The sequence below is a fragment of the Amborella trichopoda genome, chromosome 5 (genome assembly GCF_054954075.1).
Source record: "Amborella trichopoda isolate Santa Cruz 75 chromosome 5, AtrichopodaSantaCruz75HAP2 v2.0, whole genome shotgun sequence".
In the NCBI taxonomy this organism is placed as follows: domain Eukaryota; kingdom Viridiplantae; phylum Streptophyta; class Magnoliopsida; order Amborellales; family Amborellaceae; genus Amborella; species Amborella trichopoda.
Window position 1 is genome coordinate 7,741,895 of NC_142340.1, and position 5,261 is coordinate 7,747,155.

A 5,261-nucleotide genomic window follows, 5' to 3' on the forward strand; every position below is an offset into this window, starting at 1 on the left:
AGTGAAGATGGATAAGTTGCATTCGAGGTTGTTTCATACAGTGTTATAGGATTCGGTCAAGTCCATTCAAAATCGTTGAGTTACTCTGCCTCCCCCTTATGTGCCAAATCAAGTACCCACAAGTTGCATATACAACTTGAGGTACATAAAAAAATATTTAAGAAATAGAAGGGGTCCCTGTTGTTGTGCACGGAAGCTTTAAACTCAATGGGTTGATTTTTGGCAAATAAAGTACAAAAAATAAAACATGAAATACACACCACAAGAACACATAGATTTACGTGGTTTACCCAAAAGGGCTACATCCACGGGCATGGCAAACATAAATTCATTATACCAATAAAAGTTATATCAAAGATTTTGGAACAAACCTCGACAAAAATACAGTCGAGCACACCCTTTTTAAATATGTTCTTCCATAACTAGACCATTGTTTAGGAAGAGAACAACTTAAACCCTTCTTCAACCTGTTATTCCATAACTAAACCACTCTCTAGGAAGAGACTACAAGAAACATACCTCTCACTCTGCCGGAGTCTTCAGGAGGCATCATCAATGTTTCTCTTAATAGAAATATCTCTTCTCTCTAAGAGAAAATTGCATAAGCTTATGTATACAAAGCTCTATCTCCATCTCCATCTCACTAGAGGAACCACCATTCTCATGTAGTAACCCAAATAGGACACCCAAATTCTCTTCACTTTCATCCCATAGATATAAGATTAGGAGTCCATAGTAAATAGGAGACTTCCTATTGATGTTACATATATCTCAAAACTACGAGATAAATCCAAGAGTCTTAATCTTTTTGGATTTATATTTTCTTTAAAAAACTTATTAATACAAATCTCAATCTCACAAAATACGTGAATACCTCAATCTCACAAAATATGATATTTTCTTATGTTGTTGATGTTGAATAGTACCAAATCCAACACCTGTTTTATCTCTATTTGAAAAATATTTAAAAGTTCCTCCTAGTGCTCCATTGATTCTAGCCTGTTAGATGGGATAATGTCACCCTTTACTTTGGCCTTCTATCAGAGAATTATCCCGGTCTGTTGGTCCTTGGTAAAAAACCTGTCGGAGAGAAAATAAAGAAACAAACACTATCTCCAGTAAATTTTTCATCAGAAATAAGATTTTCCTTTATGGCAAGAACATGTAAAACATTCTCTAATTTGAAACTTAAAATTGGAAGTTCTACACCATTGCAAACCATGATTTGATCCTGGCCTTGGTAATCAGATTGTGATAAGCTGGTAAGATCTGAGGTTGGTTGATTAGTTGCACCAGAATCTGGATACCAGCGATCATCATATGGAGATGATGAGCTCATTCCTGACAAGGATTGGAGAATATTATTAGACTAAAATTTTTGGTTCCACCGATTATCGCAATTGCAAGCAATATGTCCTGGATTATTGCATATCTGACAAACAATTGGATTAGTTTGTGGATTGCTTTCAGTAAATGAATCAGTTCCAATAAGACTTCAGTGCCCCAATTGTCATCCCCATCCTCAATAACCACCACGACGAAATTAACTATGATGTCTAGGCTGTTTAAACTCACATTTAAACAATGCGGATAGCGCGACAGTCTACTTCATCATAAATGTCTTCCACTTACAAAGGACTAAATTAAGCGAGTTTCATGGATGTTCTTGACTATCACTGCTATCATACCCAAATAAGAAGTCAATAGCCCATTTCATATCATCATATCATTTGCTCATTAGAACTCTTTGAAAGAGAATATCTTAGATTTAGATGGTTTGATACATGTTACGTCGAGCAGAAACACATCTCAAGTTACCTAGATTGATTTTACGATATTTTCTTCGCATTGGGAAACTGTCACTATCAAGAGATAGTTCAAAACTAGCTCTAGGGTTCTCAAATTTTACAATGGGGACCTAAATTTCATAAATTTAGCCTTGATTTTCAAACACTTCATTTATCTAGCAAGAACTATCTGCAAACATAACAAATACACTAGATTATAATGTGCGTGTCTTTGCATTTAACCATTGTAGGGAAACATTGAATACCACAACATTTCTGATTTAAGCATGGAGATTTAGGCCAATTTGGACAGACCGCTGATTACCAATATTTTGTTCTTTCCCCCTTCATTCATGAGTAAAAAAGGAAATGTTTGGTGCACTAAATATATGTGGTATGGGCTCTTTCTTTTCCTTATTTATTATGACAATGCCAGAAATTAGTTCTTTCTAATTGGCATCATCATCTTAATTTGGAGTGGAAAGGAATTAGAATATGCCATGCAACAAAATGTTGACATGATCAAATTACCAAAGAAAGCAAAAAGAATATTTGTTGACGTGATCAGTCTAAGCATGTGAGATTGTCTACAAAGAAACCTTTTATTTTCTGTACATAGATGTCACAATCATTTTTGTCCCTTAAATTTCAAAATGGGTGATTGTAAGAGCGCCATTGAATAGATACAAAGTTCAAAAAAAAAAAAATCAAACTTCATGACTCACTTCAAACCATCCAATTTGACATCTAATGAGTGGGAATGCTTGTGATCTCCATGTACAGAAAATAGGCTTGTGAACACTTTCTTCCAGCTATACATTATAAAATCTTCTCACTGGGACAATATCTCTTATGATATATTGCTTTTCACAGTTCAATTGCAAAAAAAAAAACAAACAAAGTTTTTATTTTAAAAAATGTAAAAAGAAAATTTTATTGATGTTTCAAATTTTCCCTAAGACATTCTTCTATCGAATATTACCATTACAATTCATGTGAAATGAGCAAGTTGGTCCTACATTTACTACATAAGTATCAACACTAATTAATGTACAATTGGATTTGGGTGCACCATAACAATGGATTGCTTAAATAGTCCCCAGTTGTAGTGATGGTCACCAATTTTAATGGCAACATAAGTATGAAACAAGATTATATGGCGTAACCAAAAAATCAAGCACCTCATACCATTTAGATGGTATTTTCCTTGTCCAAATCATTTCAAATTGAATGTTGATGGGGTTTCATTTTAAAATCTTGGGTTTGCAGGTGGTGGAGACATTATTAGAAGTGTTGATGACTCCTTCATTGTAGCATTTGGAATAACATCAAATAACTATACAGAGTTTCGTGCTCTTACAAGCAGGGGACATCCAGTTAAACTGTTTTCCACTACAGATTGAGAGTGATTCCTTATTGTTGGTTGATGTAATTAATGATCGATGAAAAGCTCCATAGGAGCTCATATTGTTGTTACTAGCTGTCGCTATAAGCTTTCAGGTCATATTTAGTCCTTAATCCATATTTATCGTGAGACAAATATGGCGGCTGATATTATTGCCGATATTCTTGCCAAGAAAGCTATCGCTTTCTCAAACGTCACTGTTTAGCTATCCAATTTTCTTTCTCTCACAATACTCTATGATGTGGCACAAGTGTCCTATTCTAATTTGTAAATTTATGAGATGTATTTCTTCGTATTATTAATGAAAAACGAGTAAGGAGCTTTCTCCCCTTTTGATTTACCCCAAAAAAAAAAAAAAAACCAAAAACTATAAAACCAAGAAATTAAGGCCAACCTTCATTGAATCCTCATTTTCTTCAAACAAATCAATGGTCGTCCAACATATGCATGGCTTATGCTTCTTGTTATGGATGTGCATTTTCCACAACCAGCTCAATGTATGGCACCCCTGGCTCTGGCTCCACAGCTGCTCTCTTTCTTGTTTGCCAAAAAATATGGGCCGAGAAAACTAAGATGGCCACGGCGAAGGCAACGACTATCATTGCGCAAGCAATAATGAGATTTCGCCCTTTCAGGCCAAAATCATTTTCTTCCGGCAGTAGGTCAGAACCGCTGTCCATTAATCCAAAGAAATACTACATATTTCGAGATTTAAATTTTAAACGTTCGTAAAACAGCTGGAGCTCGAAAGATTTTTTCTCACTAAAAGGAAAAGTACCCAAAATACCTACAGATATATCCTCTGATCATTAAGGTTTACCGGCAGGAGGCCCCTATCTCTGTCTGTAAGGACGCCTGGTCTCTCTCACTAGGAGGATTGCCCCGCCTCCCCCCCCTCTCTCTCTCTCTCTCTCTGGAACGATCTCCGTGTCTTGCTGTGCTTGAGGCATTTCCACCTCTTTTTGCCTTTCCCCTCCATGACTCGATCTCCGTGCCTTGCTGTGCTTGAGGCATTTCCACCTCTTTTTGCCTCTCCTCTCCATCACTCAACGCACCCGAAAGCAGTGGAGATGACCGTTACTATGAGCCAAAATAGAGTCAGTCACTCCATCTCCCCCTCACCGTTGAATTATTGGAATATTAGTTATATTGTTATCAATAGACTCGAGAAGCTCTCTCTTAATTTTTCCTCACAATTCACGTACTCTTTTCTATTTTGGCACGAACAATGGCTAATGCAAATTCTTCCTTGAGTTATGTAAATTTCAAGAGGTGAATACATAAAGTGTAGGGTTCTCGTGAACCCCTAGCGTGTTGAATCGAGATTCCCAAATAGCGAGATCTCATTCAAGATCGTGTACCTAATTGGCTAAATGCAAAGTAGATGAATACAACTATAAATCGAATGCGAAAAATAAAAAAACATAATAAAACACACCACCACAATACATGATTTACGTGCTTAACACGTCCACGGTCTTGTTGGATTTGGTGCTATCCAAAATCACCAACATAAAGAAATCCCATATTTTATGGGATTCAAATATTCTCATATTTTGTGGGATTAAGATTTATATTGATAGGTTTTCTAGAAGAAATAGAAATCCAAAAAGATTAGGACTCTTGAATTTATCTCGTAGTTTTGAGATATATGTAGCATCAATATGAAGTTTTCTATTTACTATGGACTCCTAATTTTATATATATGTGATGAAAGTGCAGAGAATTTGTTTGCTCTATTTGAGTCACCGTATGATAATGGTGGTTCCTCTAAAGAGAGAGAAAGAGATAGAGCCTTTTGTACATAAGATGCAATTTTCTCTTAAAGAGAAGAAAGCTTCCTATGAAGAGAAACATTGATGATACCTCCTAAAGACTCCTGTAGAGTGAGAGGTTGCCTCCTAAAGACTCTTGTAGAATGAGAGGTTGGTTTCTTGTAGAGAAACGGTGCCTATGGAGATTTTGGGTTGTTTCTTTTTTTAATGAGATAAAGTCTTGTATGCTCTCAAAGTAATTCTCTTCCTATACATTGGTCTAGTTATAAAATAGAGATGAAAGAATCGGCATAA

The 5,261-nt window shown here is 35.9% G+C and overlaps 1 long non-coding RNA gene across 2 annotated transcripts; it reads right to left on the reverse strand.

The window, feature by feature from the left end:
• Nucleotides 1–276: 276 nt before the first annotated feature.
• On the reverse strand, nucleotides 277–4,796 carry LOC110008064 (uncharacterized). Of its 2 annotated transcripts, XR_002282526.2 has the most exons (3): nucleotides 3,587–4,379; nucleotides 1,220–1,341; nucleotides 277–1,080 (listed from the first exon to the last, which is right to left on the reverse strand). It is a non-coding gene; the product is annotated as an uncharacterized LOC110008064 (long non-coding RNA). The 2 variants fall into 2 exon arrangements; XR_016055840.1 differs by having other exon boundaries at nucleotides 277–1,341; nucleotides 3,587–4,796.
• Between the last annotated feature and the right edge of the window lie 465 nt (nucleotides 4,797–5,261).